The sequence below is a fragment of the Otolemur garnettii genome, unplaced genomic scaffold (assembly GCF_000181295.1).
Source record: "Otolemur garnettii isolate 467f Iridium unplaced genomic scaffold, OtoGar3 scaffold00006, whole genome shotgun sequence".
NCBI lineage: Eukaryota > Metazoa > Chordata > Mammalia > Primates > Galagidae > Otolemur > Otolemur garnettii.
The window spans coordinates 29,732,749-29,751,599 of record NW_003852401.1 but is presented as its reverse complement, the minus strand read 5'-3'; the positions used below and the strand labels follow the sequence as shown (position 1 = coordinate 29,751,599).

The 18,851-nt window shown below is 43.0% G+C and overlaps 1 protein-coding gene across 1 annotated transcript in view; it reads left to right on the top strand.

The window, feature by feature from the left end:
- The first annotated feature begins 2,000 nt into the window (after positions 1-2,000).
- TMEM2 (transmembrane protein 2) overlaps positions 2,001-18,851 on the top strand; it is an 82,957-nt gene continuing 66,106 nt past the window's right edge. The window contains exon 1 of the mRNA XM_003782948.2: positions 2,001-2,520. The gene's annotated coding sequence lies outside the window, so the exon portion shown is untranslated. The remainder of the gene's footprint in view (positions 2,521-18,851) is intronic.

The following is an 18,851-nucleotide window of genomic DNA, read 5'->3' as shown; positions in this document are numbered from 1 at the left end:
CATCATGCTCACAGCAACCTCCAACTCCTGGGCTCAAGTGAGTCTCCTGCCTCAGCCTCCCAAGTAGCTGGGACTACAGGCGCCCGCCACAACACCTGGCCATTTTTTTTTTTGGTTGCAGCCATCATTGTTGCTTGGTGGGCCCGGGCTGGGGATTCGAACCCTCCACCTTAGGTGTATGTGGCTGGCGCCTTAGCCGCTTGAGCCACAGGCGCTGAGCCTGCTCAGGCCGGTCTTTTGGTCTCCAACTCCTGAACTCAAGAGATCTTCCTGCCTCTGCCTCTCAGAGTGCTGGCTGCAGGTGGGAGCCAGCTAGTCCTGCCTTCTCTGCCTTTGTTTTATAAGGGTACATGTGATTGCACTTAGGGTCCATCTTGATAATCCAGAGTAATCTCCCCCAACTCAAAACCCTTAATTTAATCACATCTGCAAAGACCCTGTTTAAACATAAATTAACATTTAGAGGTTCCAGGGAGTAGAGTCTGGTATCTTTCCAGAGGGATCATTTTTCAGCCCTCCAAAGGGCGATAGTTCCTGCCCTGTCCTCTTAAAGCATGGTCCTAAACCTTTCACTTTGCACCACTGAAATAGCCTTTGACCCTTCCAGCTTCTCATACAAAACAATCCGCCTTGTTTTAAAAACCTTTCCTCTCTTCGTCTCCTGGAAGGGACAGTGGCTTCCAAAGGCACCTGAGTAAGGTTTTGTTAAGATCTCATTATTAAAACGCTGTTTTGGAGGCTTCTTCCCAAGGTTTTAATTAAGTTGAGGATGCATTCTAGCGCTGTTTCCCAAACTTACATACTCCAGGCACCTCTATACTGTTTTCGAAGTGCCCCAGGGGATTCTTATCATCAGAGAAAAATTAGGAACACTCATTCCTTCTACAAAGTCTGGAACAGCAGTATGGGATTCCCCTTCCTGACTGCTGAGTGTGTCATAAGTTACACGACTGAAGTTTTATTAAACGGGGCAAGGAAAAAGGGCAACCCTGAAAACGAAACAATCCTATCTGTACAGTATTTTACTGAGAGAGTTTCCTAGGACAGAAACTTCCAAATCCGAATTAAACAGAAGACGACAACGTGCCCGATTTGGCAGTCCGGCAGCTGTCATTAGCTCAGGACCTTGTGGGTCTGACCGCTCCAGCTCGGGCCGTGCCTTGAACGGGAGCCAAGGCCTTTCCGGAGTGAGAGCAGCCCCAGCGAGGGGGAGGGTGGTGGCGGTGGGGCCGCTGCAGCCCCGGTGCGGGTGTCCACCGGCATTGGGGTGGGTCAGGGAGTGGCTTTCAACGCCACCCATGACAGCAGTAGCCACTCCAGAGTGGCGCGCATAGGAGGCGTGGGGAGATGCAGGAATATTTATTCTGCTCCGACAGCGGAGTGCTGGGGCTGCTCCAAGCTACCAAAGGAGCTGTCCTGAGTCGAGGCACGCTGGTTCTTCGCAGAGGGCTAAGAATCCAGTGTCCGTGGCTGGCCAGGTGGGGATGGTCATTGTGCGGTGACGCGACGCTCAAAAAAAAAAAAAAAATTGCGGGAGTGTGCAAGTTCCTTTGGGGATGATGGGATGCAGAGTCTACCTCAGGGGATGGGGTGTTGGGGCGCAGGGTCACTCTGAGCCGAGAAGTTATGGGCACGCTCGGCCGGAGGCGATGGGGTACAGAGTTACCAGGGCATGACAGAGGCTCAGTACCAGGCTCGGCCGGGGGTGATGGCGTCCCAGGCGCGGGTTCTGTTAGGCCGGGTGTGCGCCCGCCAGGGGCAGGCACCTGCAGCTGCAGCCCGGGGCACCGGCTGGGGACCTGCCCCGCGTTGCGTGAGCAGGGGCGCTGTTCCTGCGCTGGGCAGCGAGTGGCGCTGATCCTCCGTGTCCACAGCTCGCCGCCAGCCCGGGGCAGCGGGAGGGGCCGGGCCAGGCCACCGCCTCCTCCGGCCGCAGGCTCCTCCTCTCCCTCCGCCCCCTCGCTGTCGCCGGCCCTCCGTCCCACCCAATCCACAGTCCCCGGCCCAGCAAAGCCGGGCCGCTTGTCTGGCCGGCGGAGGCTGAGCGCGACCCTAGCCAGCCGCGGCGCCCGCCGACTAGGGGCAAGCGCGACTCCTGGGACCCCGCTCCGCCTCGCGCCCCCTCCTACTCCCCTATTGTCGCGGGGACGCTCGGGCCCGAGCCGCCAGGGCGGCGATTCTCCACCTCTTCCTCCCGCGGGGGAAGGAGCAGAGAAAGGCGAGCGGCGGCTCCGGGAGAGAGCGAGCCGAGGCCCCTGCTCCCCGGGCTCGGGGCTGGAGGAAGAGGCAGAGGCGGAGGGAAGTGCGCGTCACTCCCGGGAGGAGAGTATTTTTCCTCCGGGCAGAAGCTGCGCCTGCCAGTTACGAACGAGCGGCAGCAGCGGCGGTGGCGGAGGGCTCCAGGGGCTCCCTGGCCATGGAGAGAAGATCAGGACCCGAGGACTCCAGGAGCCCCGCTCCCTCCCTGTGGACCGCTGTGTAGGCACCTGAGTTAACCGACGCCAAGCGGGGGAGGGGAAGGTAAGGAGCCGAGAGTCACCCGCCCCCTGCCCCGCCTACTCCGCTGTGCCGGAGGCCACGGCCAAGGCGCGGACCGGGTCCCGCACACCTTCCCCGCTCCCGGCGGCCTGGCCCGTTCCGCCGTGGGGCATTTCTGCTGAAATGGAAGACGTCCTCGTGCCCTCCCCGCTGCGCCTCCTTTCCACGTCTCCTCTGGATTAGCAGTAACCAGACTCCTCCGGAGTCAGTCCTCTCCCCAACTGGTCCTTGGGAACCCTGTGTTGATTTCTTCTGCCACTCTCTTTTCTTTACCATTACAGGGAAGGGAACAATGGACCTTTCAAGGACGCAGTGAACAGCCTTAAACTTTTTGGAGTGGGCTGGGTGGGATAATAAACCCCGCGGGAAGCCGACTGTAGTGAGTGGTTGATGGAGTGTGCACTGCCGTCTCGGCTTCGGGGTGCGCGCGCTTACGCCTTTGGGGTAATCTTTGTCTGCTTACTCGCCCTCCGAGTTGCTGAGCCCCCGTCTCCCACCCCTCTTTTGTTAGTTAATGTGAGGCGAAGCTTTAAGTTCCCGTGCAGCTTTCCTTAAAGCTGGGAGTAGACTTAGTACCGAGCCCCATTCCCAGCTTTTCTCTGCAGAGTTTGGAGGTCCTGGCAGGAGGCGGCGGCCCCCTCCAAAGAGCCGCAGTTAACGCTAGTTACTACACCCTTAGCAAAAAACCAAGGTCCTGACTTCTCTGGATGCTTTTTGCTGAGGGTTGATGTGTGTCACCAGACCTCTCCCTGAAGCGGAAACAGCTCACTTAAATTCTCCACATAAGGTTAGGAAAACAGACTTTGATATATGTCTCCTTTCATCAGCAGCTGGGGTTAAGGATGGAGTGCCTAATAATTTTAAGAACTTTCATTACCCCCATGAGCCATTCACAGCCTTGGGTTCACTCCCCTGGTTCCTGTGTGACAACACGATGCTCAGTCACACACGCCCAGGGTGTGGATGTCCTCTGCCAAGCTCTAACAAGTGAAGAGTGAGAATTTAGACATGGGGGGTGGGGAGTGCCTTCACCTGAGCCGGAGGGGGCAGCCAGACAAATCTGTTGGAAATGGTTCTGTGTTAAAAACAAGCACATTTAAAATAGTCTTAAAGTTCGTTGGTTGGCTGGAACAGAATTATTAATGTGTATTTGACTGCTGAAGGAAGCTTGCTGGTTTCAGAATCCGTCTGGGTGTCATACTCTGGAGGTGTATCCTTGATTACCTAATCAGAGGGTTCTTTTTTGCCTGGATTTCTTTAAAGAAAATTTTTTTGATATCCATTTTTTTGTAGAGATGAGGTGTCCCTATGTTGCCTAGGCTGGTCCCAACTCCTAGCCTCATGTGGTCCTCCTGCTTTAGTCTTCCAAAGCGCTGGGATTACCTCAGTTTGCATTTCTGAGAAAAACAGGAATGTGCTGAGGGCACTGGGTAGCACTTCAGGGCGCTTTGTTCTTTCCATTGGAATGACACCCCCAAAGCTTTCTGTGTTCCCTCACGAGAGCATCAGTCTGGTGAGTGTAGCTGGAGGTCTGTCTACTGGCTTTCAGTTCAGTCCACCTGATACCGTTTATCTGGTGGATATGTCCTTAAAAGCTCACAAAACTAAGGTGAGAAGTGAATTCTGAGTCACCACCTGTTGTACTTTGTCATCCTGTGAATGAGAAAGTAAGCTGAGGACTGGCCCTTGTGTGGACAGGGAAGTAGAGACTATAATTCTTCCACGGTGCTCGTGTGGATGTCCTGTGTCATGGTTTGAGTAATCTCCTTCTTTGCTCTAGCCTGCCATCTGTGAATTTTCAAAAGGGTCAGATTCATAGCAGGAAATCAGAATAGGGCAACACCTCAGTCGTGTTGTGATGGAGCTCATCTAGCTTATACTCAAACGGCTGCCTAGAAAATGAACAGAAGACAGACAAAGGGCCCTTTCTGAAGTGGAGAAGGTACTACTGACTAGGTACATGCCTCTGTGCAAGTTTCTGAAATTGAGAAAGATAAACTACATTTCAGAAAGAGAAAACTTAATAATCACTATCAAAGTCACAGTTTTAGACTTGCATGAAAGTCTGGGAATGTGCACGTTGTAAAGTCCTCTAGGATATTTGAGTAGTGCATCATCCACCCACCCACTATCTGTTCAACGAACACTTTTTAATCACTTACTGTATTCTAGACCTCCCAGGAAGCTGGTAGGAAGAGGGAGTTACATGGAGTGGTTGCGGCTGGGGAGACCACAGGGCATGGAAGATACCTACGTGGTGGTTTTCATCTAAAAAGAGTAAGACACAGTTTCTGCTATTAAAGAAAGAGTCTGACCTGGGACACAGGAAATTAACAATGAGAAAGTCCAGTAAGTGGGAGAATTATGGGTAGGATGCTTTAGGGAGCCAGAGGAGGAACAGGCCAGTGGGGGGAGGGGTCACGCAGGCAATTTTGTGAGAAATGCAGTTAATGAACTCAGACAAAATAGTAGGGACCGAAACTGGTCCGAGGTACCGTTTAAAATGCAAAGATTGGAAGACTTGAAGTCAGATTTGGGTTTAAAACAAGGCTCTGACCATTGTTGAACATTTGCATATCATTTCTTCATCTGTAAAATGAATTAGCAATGGTTTATGGAATGTTCTGAGGATTATATTTGATTAACTTTGCCATATATATAATATATAATGTAATTTATAAGCATCTAGTGTCTATCTCAAAAGATACTTTCAAAGTATATATATATGTGTTATTTTAAAAAGCTACAAACAGTTCGATACAGATCACAGCTTCATCAGATTGGTCTAAGCCACACATTTTCATTTTGTTGGCTTTTTCCAGAATGCTCTGAATCCTGTCTTGAGAGTGAGTTCGTTAGAGTTTAGGCTAGCTATTGTCAGAGGGCATTCCTTACTTGTCCAGGCTTCTCCCTATCCCAGCCACAAGAAATCTTTTCATTTCATTTGAGTTGTGAGCATTCATTAGAAGAATGGGCTGTCTAGTACAGTAGGCCAATTGAGAGGGGTTTGTCTGGATTCGTGTTGTAGCATCTGTACTCTGTCTTCCCAAGCCAAACTGGCCCTTCTACATTCCTCTCTCCCAACGCGATGAATATGGAAAAGGAAAAAAAGAAAGGCTACAGACCATGAAAATCACCCTCACTGGTTTTCAGCATTTGTAAAGAGGTATAATTTTCAACTAGATTGTAAGAAAGTCCATTCTCAATAGCAGCAGCTGTTGTCTAGGTGAAACTTGAATCTGTAAGCAATACTTGCTTTGGTTTTCCTTGAAGTGGACTTAAGCTCATGTGACATTTTAATAAATTGCCTTTGCTAGAAATTCAAACTCAGATATTTAAATCAATCAAGTTAAATGTGTCTATTTTTGAGGGGAGGGGATCTGAATAGAAACCAGTTTTCTAGCCAGTGCTACATATGTTAAATCTTAGCATGCAGTTTAAAGGGACCTTAAAAATAATATGAAAACAAAGAAGTTGGTGCCCAGAGAGGCTCAGTAATCAGGTGAGGTCATATAGTAAATTAATGGCTGAGTAGGGACAAAAACTCTTTTGTCCCAATTTCTAGTTGGTGCTTCCTCCCCTCCCCCCAACATATTCTTATTTATTCCTATTTGGCTTTGTTAATAGTCTAGTTATTTTAATGGTCAAGTAGTTGCCATTTGGGCTTCAGAACTCATTACGCTTAAGTTTAAGACAGACATTGCACCTTTTTCATTTCCTAGTTACTTACACATGGTAGTGGGCTGATGTTCCTTGTAATAAATTTCTGTCAAATAAGGAACTGAGTATAAAAATAACATTAGCTAAACTTGCATTTTCTATAACCAGGATGCAAATTTAAAGTACTGTGGAAGTGTGCGTTTTTTAAAAGAGCCAAGTTCCTAGAAACACCATTCAGATTTGTATTGTGAATCATAGGATAAAAATATACTAGAAATATGTTTGTACGTTCTTTTGTTTTCCCAGCACACACGTTAGGGACCCTTTAATGTTGGCTGTCAGGAACTATGTTCAGCAAATATTTTATTGCATTCCTAGGATGTCCAAGGCACTGTGCTGGTTGCTGTGAGCAATGCAAAGAGAAATAAAGCATAGGGTCTTTATTAAAATGACTTTTTAAAAAAGTGAAACAGACTCAGAAGCTGAGCATGTCTTAAAACACAGTATTATTATCTCCCAACAAATCAGTCCTTTGATCTATCAGGCAAATCTGCTTTGAAATTGTTATTATTAGATTAACCTTTTAACCAGATAGGGAACAATACATTTGCTTTTGTTACATGGTGATTAGTGATAAACCTTTTACATTTATCGGGAGTCCGTCTTATTTTGAACACTAAGTAAAAGTTCAGTATTTGATAAGAATTTTATATTATGAAAAGATTGTCTAGGAGAGATTGTAGCCTTCTTAGCTTTCATATATTTTAAAAAATGGCTCTACCACTGGATAGAAGTGGGATTAGTACATTGTTGCCTGAAAGATTTGAAATTTAAGACGATCAGTATTGAGCCAGGGAGAAAACAATTGACCTCATTGACTCTGAGTTTCATGTAAGTATCTTTAATATAGAATATTCGCAACACACTTGCTGTCCTGGCCAGGTCTGATTACTAAGTCTTGCTGCAAAGTGAAATCCTTATGGATGTAGGGGTTCTTACCTAATTATTGGCTTGCACTTTGGAGGCTGTATGCCTTCGATTGTCATAATGCTAATATGGTGACTCACTTCCTTGAAGAATGGCTAGTTTTTCCACATAAAGTTAAGTTGGAAAGTTAATTAGCATTTTAGGGATTGGAAACATTTAGTTTTGCATAAGGACACAAATGCCTGATTCCTGTTTCAGAAGGAATGAGAAAAATGAGTTATTGTTGTTGTTGTTTTTTAAAAGATTGTAGTTAAGAAAAAAAACTCATTGTTTTTTAATACTGCCAGTGCTACCACTATAAAAATTAACTTTATATGGAGGTTAAAAATATATCGTACTTCATTAATGAGAAAGACATGACTTTAATTGCTCGGGAGATATTTATTAATAGCCACTTCCCAGCCACCCTATGGCATGTCCAAACGGGAAGCGCACCTCATGCTGAGAAGTTAGCAGTGGACAGGAAATAAAATGTATGCGAAGGATAGCTCAAGAGGCTGAAGGATGGAAGGACAGTCTTTCAGCAGGGCTGGTGACATCTTTTGGCTAATGACAATTGCTGCTTTCCTGAGAGCCTGTGCTGATTTACGTGCTGCCTGCCTTACCATATGGCTCCCCTTTCTAAAGCAGGGTCAGCTGATAAATAACTTGCTAGCAGTCTGGTTACCCTGTTGTCTGAGCTTGGCTTTAACCTTCAAGCATTTCTTTCTGTTTGTACTTGTGTGGCTCTTGAGCTCGTCACACAGTCCCTGTCCTGTTGTTTCCAGCTGTGTATGTGTGTCTCTGTGTGTATGTATATGTATACGTATGTATGTTTTTTTGTTTTGTTTTGTTTTTTTTTTTTGAGACAGAGCCTCAAGCTGTCACCCTGGGTAGAGTGCTGTGGCATCACAGCTCACAGCAACCTTCAACTCTTGGGTTCAAGTGATTCTCCTGCCTCTGCCTCCCATTCAGCTGGGGCTACAGGCGCCTGCCACGAGGCCTGGCTATTTTTTTGGTTGCAGCCATCATTGTTGTTTGGCAGGCCTGGCTGGATTCGAACCTGCCAGCTCAGGTGTACATGGGGGGCACCTTAGCTGCTTGAGCCACAGGCGCCAAGCCCCTATGTATGTTTTTAAAGAGAGTCTCTCACTGTGTTGCTGAGGCTGTCATATTCTGTGGCCTTGTCTGGAATTTCTGGCTTCAAAGTGATCCTCCTGTCTCAGCCTCCTAAGTAGCTGGGACTTCTATCCCTGTTTGGCTCTGCAGAGTCCAGCCACCACTCTAGTGCTGAGTAATTACTTTTCCATCGGAAGTCCTGCCTTTTGACTCCCTGGAGCACAAGGGTCTTGATGAATATTTGGCCTGTGTTTCACATTTCATAGTAAGAGAGGGCTATGACTGTTTTGTCTTTTGGCTTTTAACTTACCCGCAGGTGACACCTTGCCTCCCAACCTTTCAAAGAACGTGAAAGACTTCTTCATATACCACAGTTTGTTAATCCATTCCTGGGCTGATGGGCATTTAGATTATTTTCACGTCTTGGGAATTGCAAATTGAACTTCGATAAAGAATCTAGTGCAGGCTTGGTGCCTGTACCTCAGCGGCTAGGGCACCAGCCACATACACCAGAGTTGGCGGGTTTGAACCCAGCCTGGGCCTGCCAAACAACAATGACAACTACAACCAGAAAAATGGCCGGGCATTGTGGCTGGCACCTGTAGTCCCAGCTACTTGGGAGGCTGAGGCAAGAGAATCGCTTAAGCCCAAGAGTTGGAGGTTGCTGTGAGCTGTGACACCATGGCACTATACCCAGGGTGAAATAGTGAGACTCTGTCTCAAAAAAAGAAAAAAAAATCTAATCCAAATATCCTTATGATAAAATGGGTACATGTCTAGTAGTGGGATTGTGGGGTCAAATGGGAGGTCTAATTTGAGTTCTTTGAGGATTCTCCATACTTCTTTCCAAAGAGGTTGTATTAGTTTTCAGTCTCACCACCAGTGTCAAAGTGTTTTTTTTCTCTTTGCATCCACATCAGCATCTGTAGCTTTGAGACTTTGTGATATGAGCTATTCTCATTGGGGTTAGGTGATGTGCATTTCTCTGATGATTAGGGACAATGAGCACTTTTTCAAATGTTTGTTAGCCATTCATCTGTCTTCCCCCAGGAGGTTCTGTTCATGTCTCTTGCCCAATGGTAGATGGGATTGTTATTCTTTTTTTGTTGTTGTTGATTAATTTAAGTTCTCTGTAAATTCTAGTTGTCAATCCTTTGTCAGATTCATACCATGCAAATATCTTGTCCCATTCTGCTTTACTTGTTGTGTCCTTAGCTGTGTAGAAGCTTTTCAGCTTAATTAAATCCCATTTGTTTATTTATGTGATTGTTGCAGTGGCCACTGAAATCTTTCATAAAATCTTTCCCCAGTCCAACATCATCAAGAGTTTTCCCCACATTTTCCTCTAATATTTTTTATCATTTTATGTCTTAGATTTAAGTCTCTGATCCATCTTGAGTTAATTTTTGTAAGTGGTGAAGGTGTGGGTCCAGTTTTAGTCTTTTACACGTGGTTATCCAATTCTCCCACCACCATTTGTTGAATAAGTATTCTTTTCCCCAGTGTATGCTTTTGTTCGGTTTATCAAAGACCAGATGACAGTAAGAAACTGGTTTCATCTCTTGGTTTTCTGTCCTGTTCCAAATGTCTGTGTCTCTATTTTTGTGCCAATACCATGCTGTTTTAGTCCCTATGGACTTGTAATATAACCTAAAGTCTGGTAGAGTGATGCCCCCAACTTCATTTTTATTACTAAAAATTGCCTTGGCTCTACTGGATTTGTTCTGGTTCCATACTAAAGAACAACTACTTTTTCCAATGATGTTGGTATTTTAATGGAAATTACTTTGAATCTGTAGATTGTTTTGGGGAGAATACATATTTTAAACATGTTGAGTCTTCCCAGCCAAGAAAATGGTATGTTCTTCCATTTGTTAATGTCTTCTGCTATTTCTTTTCTTAGGGTTTCATAATTCTCTTGGTAAAGATTCTTTACCTTGTAGAGATAATGACGAAACCTGCCCTTTTCCCTCGGTTGGTTCACTAAAAGATCAACTCACAATTACGGTAGATTAATAAGAGAAAGGTTTAGTTTCAAATACCAGGAGCATGGGAGGAACCACAAGAATGATTACCCGTCTCAGTGACGGTCAGAGACTTTTATAGATGCCTTTTAGAAAGGGTGGGGGGAGAATGTGGAAAGTATGGGTGCAACAAGTGGTTGGCGTGGGTGGGGTGGGGTGGGGGTGTGGGTGGGTGTGGAAACTGATTGTAGATTAACTTGAGATACCGGCTTCAAAATCACTTTGGGGCCATTCTATTAGCATGTAATAAGGAAGTCAGCAGCCCCTTTTTGATTCTCAATCAGGTTACTCAGATTTTATGTAGAGAGGACAGGTTTCTTTCAATGCTTCTTGATCATGAATGACCTTTAATTCGAAATATTCTTTATACCAAGGAGTCATATTTTGGGGCAAAATTTCCTTAGCTCCTTCGATCTCTTTTGTTAGGCATATTCCTAAGTATTTTATTTTCTTTGAAGCTACTGTAAGGGGAATTGTGTCCTCAATTTGCTTCTCAGTTTGACTGTTATTGGCGTATACAAAGGCTACAGATTTGTGGACATTGATTTCATACACTGAGACACTACTGTATTTCTTGATCACTTCCTGGAGTTTTGTGGTTGAGTCTAGAGTATTTCTTAGTTTGAAAGGCACGTCAAAATGTACCTCATTGTATGTTTCCAACTGTCATCGTGTTTGGATGTTGGTATATCACTGGATCGTGAATGTGTGCTGTGTTTGTGCTTCATTTTCAGATACATCTCTGTTGCTTTTTCTCTCCCCAGCCTTCAACATTCTACCAACATAACTTTCCTGGTTCTTTCTTAATTGACAAGGATTTTGAAGCTCTGCCCTTTGCAGAGAATGCAGCCCACAGGCAGCTCCGTCCTTTGCTGTAACCTTAATTAAATCCGCCTCCCTGGTGGCAGACTTCAGCTTGGTTCTCTTTGGAAGGTCGGCTGCAGGGCTGGTGACATGCCTGCACTGGCCATTGTGTGCCTTTGCACAGCCATCCGTCACTGCCAGCAGGTTGGAAGCCTTTCTTGTATCTTCCCAGCCAGCTGAGAACAAGGGCGAAAGGGGGAGGGACGCAGGAGCATTCCAAAGGAGGGGAGGAAAGACGAGACTTTTTAAACAGAAGGAATTAAGGAGAGAAAGAAATCTGAGAAATAGTAATAGGAAAAGAAAGGAACAGAAGTGAAGCAGAGAGGAGGAGTGGTAGGTAAAATTGCTCTCTTCCATTTTCTCTACTTTTTCAGCCTGAAGAACAATCTTCTTGCAGTTTCTTTGTTCTTTACTTCCACCCAGAGGCCTATCTACTTGGCTCATCTTCATTCTTATTTTTGATTGGTCAAGAGGAATTAGACCTTCTTCATTGTTATCCTTTATTCTGCCTTGGCCTGCGGGAGAGCTGCATTTTTACCTTTTATGCTTCTCTCTTTTGGACCATAATCATGTGTTTTTGCCTTGTGGCCATATCAGCCACATTGGCTTTAGGGTCAAGCATTACTTCTCTTGGACATGTTTTAACATCATTGGAAAAAGATGTGATTAATTAGTATGTTTGCTGTCAGAAAAATCAGCCATCTGCTTTCTTTACTTTGCATAAATGACAGAACTATAAAAATGAATTTAAAATGTTTTCTAAAAGTCACTTATTTAACTTTAAAATTGGACAGTGTTCACTTGGTTTACTCTTGGCATTAGAAATTATAAAATAAAAGCTCTTTGTTTTGAGAGATTCATATTTTACTCAGAGATTCCAGTATAACTTGCCAAAGAGCAATCCACTTTAGTGGAATTGTAGCTAAATTCCTTAAATACAGACTATAAGAATTTATTGTTTTGCTGTTTTTGAGTAAACGAACTCTTAGTATTTTTTTTTTTTTTTGAGACAGAATCTTACTTACTATGTCACCCTCATTAGCGTGCTGTGTTGTCACAGCTCACAGCAGCCTCAAATTCTCGGGCTTATGTGATTCTCTTGCCTCAGCCTCCCAAGTAGCTGGGACTATGGGCACCTGGGTGGGGTTCAAACCCGCCAGCCCCAGGGTGTGTGGCCAGCGCCCTAACTGTTGAGCTATGGGCACCAAGCCAAGCTCTTAGCATGTTTAGTTAGTTTTTATTTTCTAGGGATTTACCATTTCCTGATAATAATATTTTAGTAGTTTTCTAGCAAAAAAGATATAACTTAACACACAAGTGAATTTCTAAGCAGGAAAAACAAATGTCTTTTGACGTTAAATAATACTTATTCCAGTTCAGATGATTAGTGGTAATTTTATTTTACTTTTGTACTAAATTTAGTCTTTTTCAGACTACATGTCTGAAATTTTCTTTGTAATTTTTCTGTATTACATATATATATTTTTGTCCCAAGTATCGTATTTTAATAGGATTAGTAAGTTTCTAAGGGGGAATTGTTTTCTATTGAGGAAGGAGATAATCTGAATGATACATGGTATAAAGCTAGAAACCTGGTGTAGGCAGGTGTTTATTACAATAGGAGCTTAACTTTTGGGAGTGTCATTCATCCTGTGTATCTCATTTGATCAAGTGGAGAAAGCAGTGAGGGAAATAGACTGAACGTTCCTGGGTCCCTTACCCTTTCCCTGCTAGGAGGAGGTTTATAATTAAGAATTGGCTGCATTTCCCCTCCTACCTCCGGACGTTGGCTTGGGTACTATCAGCTTAACAAAAGGAAACAGGGATCAGGGTAAGTCAAGTAACTGTACAAAGTGTCTTAGTTCGTGGGAACATGCCAGACCATTGCAGGTGATTGTGACTCAGACTTATTTTGAGAGTTAAGGGAGAAGGGAAAAGGGCTATGACAAGCACGAAGTAATTAATGGAGAATGTGCCTTGGGCAGCAGGTGCTGTCCTGGCTAGAGGTTTTGGGGTGCTCAGTTCTGTGAGAGTATGCTGATAACACAATCAAGCAGATCTCTGAGGGAAAGTGGATTTAATTTTTAAAACCATCTGTCTAGTTTCTCCTAAACAGCTACATGTGCAGACTTAGCATTTATAATGAATTCCTGGCAGTGGTTGTTTTGGAAAAATGTATTTTATCCTATGTGCACCTCCTACATTATATTTCTCTAAACTATATATAAAATGATTTCTCCCCACAGAAACTTTGTTTCAGTCCTTGTTTTTGAAAAAAATTTTCGAGACAGTCTTATTACGAGAGAAAGAGAGTCTGGCCTGTCACTGTCGGTCAATATACAGAGATGGGGATAGGTTCACCAAATTTTATCAGAAGGCTGGTGATTCTAGAGAACAGTGAGAGTAACCTCTCCAAGACTGTTCTGTTCTTCCATTTCCAAAATCACGGTTTTATACATAAAAGTTAAAAGCAAGAATTGTACTAACTCTTACCTTAAACAACAATAATTAACCCTTATCTTAAATAACAATAATCCTCCTAACCCATGACCCATAATAAACAACAATGGATATAACCCATAACTCAAAACATTTCTAATTCAAAAGTTAGTCTCCTAAATCAGTTGCCCTAAACTACTCAAGATACATACACCTTTAGGTTAAAGCTGAGTTTACAAAACAACAAGAATGGGAGACATTAGGAAAAGTCACCTAGGAGTTAAAGCCACCAGACCAGCTGTGTCACGTCAGCCCCACCCTGACTGACTCTTATCTTACTACATGGGGTCTCAGTCTTACTCTGTGCCCTGGGTAGAGCGCTGTGGCTTCATAGCTCACAGCAACTTCAGTCTCTTGGGCTCAAGAGATCCTCTAGCCTCAGCCTCCTGAGTAGCTGCAAGTATAGGCGCCCAGCACAGAGCTAGTTTTTTCTTTCTATTTTTAGTAGAGACAGGGTGTTACTCTTGGTCAGGCTGGTCTCAGACTACTGAGCTCAAGCAGTCCTCAGGCCTCAGCCTCCTGGAGTGCTAGGATTACAGGTGTCAGCCACCATCCCCCACTTGAAAATCTTTATAATATGCATTTAAGTACACACTCTTCATGAGAATATTGATCCCTCTTAAGTATTTATTTGATAATTTGGGATATTATAAAGTGCCTAAAAAGTCTACTTTGCTAAGTTGATTTCTTATTGAATAGTTTTATATGATCAGGGTATGAAGGTCACTATTTCTTAACAGAGTAACTGCAAACTAAAAGCAAACTAAATGAAACACTGTACCCACTGCAAACAAAACAAAGCAAAAATCTGAAAATCACCTTTGTTTTTGTTGTGTTTTTTAGAAATAAGATGTTGGGAATATAGAACCATTAATTGAAAATTCAATGCAGTTAGGAGCTGGTTAAAGATTTTATTAGGTCAGAAGTATTAATAATTATGGTAAAATCTATGATTTATTTTCATGATAATTCTTGCATACCTCTTTCTTCTACATGTTTACCTCTTGCTGCCTGTTTTTACTTTTTGGGGCATGCCAGTCAATGTATTATGAAGATCTTCCAAGATCTTAATAAAAGGAAAAATTTTCTTAGCCAGATTTTGGCCAGTTGTGCTGAACCTCTTGGAAAGCCAAGATTATAATTTGTGGAATTGACTCTTAGGTTGGATATTGTTTCAGGAATTATATCCTCCATCAAAAAGAAATAAACTTGGCTGCCCCTACCATCAAAATAAGTATAGGCAGGATTTAAAAGAGCTTACGTAAGTCAGAAGTATGACATTTTTGTTAGGTGTTCAGTGTGTGATGGTGCGGACATGCACGTTCTGACACTTGGCTGTGGGGTCCCCTCTGCATTGAGTTGCAAGGGCTGGGTGATTTGGGGGACCCAAGTTATGGCCTAGGGTGCAAAAGAGTCCTCACTCACACAGTTACCCTGGAAGTGATAAGTGTGTGTGGTAGTGACTTTGTCTTGGATATTGGCATCTCGGCAGCAGAAAGAACATTCAAACCAGCCCTTCTAAACGGCTCTCATTGGTTTCTTTCACGTGCATCTCTGTATTGAGAAGCCTTTTCTCCTTGATCACAGTATTTATTGGCTGCCAGCATAATGATATAAAGGTGAGTGGAGCTTTATCCGTTCTTATGCCTATAGCAGTTCATAGTGTGTGAAAATATGGTGAAAGTTTGCGCTTCTTTTGGTAGCGTGCTGCTTTTTATCTTTAGAATGTCTATGTGAAGTTGTTAATAATACCTCTTAGTCGCCCATTCAGTTTCATATTAGGACTGCATTTTTGAAAAATTAGTGCATTGATTTTTTTTGAAGTAATGTTCCCAGTTTCTCTCAAATCAGAGAAACTGATATTAGTCAAATTTTCCAGAGCCTCAGGATGTCACAGAAAAGGTAAATGGGAAATCCTAATTGGTGTGTGTGTATGTGAGAGAGAGAGAAAGGGAGAGAGGGGGGTTTGTAGATCAAAAGATTTCTTTATGCTTAAACAAAAATCAAACAGATCTCTGAATAAAAGTGGATTTAACTTTTTTTAACCATCTGTTTTCTCCCCAATAGCTGTATATATGACCTAGGATTTATGCTAAATTCCTCTGCAGGAATTTGTGACCAGAGGTCAACAGTCACTTACTGAGTATCTACTGTTTGTAAGGCTTTGGGAGAATGCCAAGTTGAATAAGATGTCCCCTTGGGTTTCAAGAGGCTGATAGTCTCTAGCCAGAGATGGACTGGGACGTAAGTTAACTAAATGAAACATCAGGCAAAAAGCAAAAGGATCCTTCAAGAGTTTTAGCCAGGGTATAGGGAAGACCAGAATGGAAACTTACAGAGTCTTGAGAAAGCTTCATTGATGAGATAGGGTGGTGTTTGAAACTTCAAATCAGTGGTTCTCAACCTTGCTAATTGCCGCCTTGTTACAAATGGAAAAAAGGGGTTGAGACCCACAGGCTGAGAACTGCTGCTTTAAATGAATTGCTCAACTTTCTTAAAATCATGCCTCTTTATGGGTTAAAAAAAGCATGATTTTCTTTAATGTTATTGAAATTTCAAAGTAATTGTTTTCTATGATTGCTTACTATAGTTTATTACCAAATAAATTACTTGGATGCTCTTACCGATTTGTTTAAGTCCCTCCACACTTGAGCTACTTTTGAAATAATACACTCTTTTTTTCTAAGAATTTTATTAAAAATAACAGTACATTTTCAAGGTGTCTTTTTGTGGGAGCAACTGAGAACTAGACGAAAACACTCGATACTTTCTGAATACTTTTTCTAGCATTGGTATTTATACCTTTTAGGCTGACATATTTTCATAGTCTTAGTAATTTCCTTAATTATCTACTTTAAATATTGCCTAAATTGCCTGTGCCAGTTTTTAATTGCTTGCTTACTTGCCAGGCCTTTTGGGTTACCACTTTTTTATCATCCAAAAAATAAATACAAAATAATTTTCACAAAGACCATCTGAATACCAGAAATTATGTTTTGAAAATTTTTGGAGTAATGGTTTAGATTATGCCCCATTTTGGATCACCTGTTTTATTTTTAGGGCTATCACAGGCTTATAATATTCTTTAAAATGTATCATAAAACACGGATGTGCTCCTTCCACAGAGTACGTGCTTTTCACTAGAAATACAACCCTTACAAAATGGTAGGGAACACAAATGATGGATTGAAGTGAAATGGTGGTCTGTAGTAAAATTATCACATTAGTACCTTATGCCATGGCTTGGTGTCTGTAGCACAGCAGTTACAGTGCCAGCCACATACACCAAGGGTGGCGGATTCAAATATGGCCCAGACCAGCTAAACAACAGTGACAACTGCAACAGAAAATAGCTGGGTGTTGTGGGGGGTGCCTGTAGTCCCAGCTACTTGGGAGGCTGAGGCCAAGAGAATCACTTAAGCCCAAGAGTTGGAGGTTGCTGTGAGCTGTGACGCCATAGCACTCTACTAAGGGCGACATAATGAGACTTTGTCTCAAAAAAAAAAAAAAATGTAGTGCCTATGCTTGCCTTAGAAGCTTTGAAAGCCAGAGGAAACTATTGTCTTTCCTCTGCTAGGCTCCTTCTTTGTTCTCAGGACCCAAACGTAAACAAAAGCTACAAGTTCTAACAAACTTGGGGATTCAACAGCCATTATTGAGATAGCCTGGGAACCTGATCACCATTTTAACAGAATTTCCTTGGCCAATTTCACTGTCCCTTTCAAGTGATGTCAGGTGACTCTGAGATGCTTTATGGTTTAAAGTTGAATTTAGGAATTGCGCTTCTTGGAGACACTAAAGTTTTCGTTTGTAGTTCCTACATCTCCTACCCCAGAGTCCTATCACAGTCCTCTCATGACAGAAGGGTCCGTGAATGGCATTTTTTCCCATGAGTAGTTTAGTTCTATCAGTACATTTTAAAGTAGTTGATACATAAAATCAAAAAAAAAATTGGGGGAGAGATCTGTATAAAATGAAAATTTTTTTTCTGTGTGTGTATTATTTCAGTCTAAGATACAGTTGCAATAATGCATTACTTCTTAGGAGAAGAGGCATATTGGTTGCATGTGCACTTACATGCTTTTCAATAAAATAGAGCTAATGGACTCAGTGTGTATGTATAGAAAAAAACACAACTGTGATTATTCTGGATTTATTGACCACTTTTGTTTGTGGCAGCCGCCATCTGAATTTTCATGTGAGGACACTGTTTTGTAAGAGTGCAGTCACTAATTATTCTCAGGGGGCTGGTGACTTCATTGTGGCTTTCATTTTATGGTTGGCACATCTGGAGACCCATTCTCTCCCCCTCCCCTTAAGTAATAACAACCTTTCTCACCCTGAAACAATAAAGTATCAGATGATTTGTAGCCTCAGAAACAAAAGATTCTCATCCTCTTTCAGAGCAGATTAGGGTCGGATTCCCCTGGTAAAGCCTCACTCAAGAAGATCTACTTCTAGGACTTTCTTTGTTAAGGGAGGATCATAAAAGGGTCTTTGTTGTACTCTTTCATTTGTTCCAGCGGGATGTCACCATCATTTTGATCTGCTGCTTGGCACAAGCTGCAATTCCTCAGTGGCACCTTGAATGGTGTTGTTTTTCCTTTGTCTTGAAGCTCAAGCTTCATCTAAATAATTACTTTTGTTTAGAAATCAAACCCACAAACCAAGTGGTTTTGACAGACGGGACTGACTCTGAGAACATTCTTTGCGCCGTGTAAAATCAGCATCAATTCCTGATTAGATTTCCTTTCTGTTCCCATTAATTTCCAGGTCGTTTAGGTCCTGGGAATGCTTATTTGTGGCTTCTCTAATGACCGTTTTGTGTTCAGTTCGTTTGCTGATATTTAGAGGTACCCTTGTGACTAGAATCTTATTTATTATTTGGCAGAAGATGAGGGGGATTAATTGTCAGGGTATTGACTGATGTCAGGTGACTCTGAGATGCTCTAGTTGTTAAGAAAGGGGTGTAAGGGAAGAGGTGAAACACCATGTTTCTGAAGTTCTTGAGCACATCTTATTTATCCACGGTCATTAGACTGAGAACATTATATGGTAGGGCTAGTTTCCTCTCCCTCAGCCTCTCTTCACTTCCTCCTTCACTCCCTTCCTCTCTCCTTCCCTCCCTTCCCTCCTTCCCTCCCTCCCTCCCTTCCTCTCTTCTTCCCTCCCTCCCTCTCT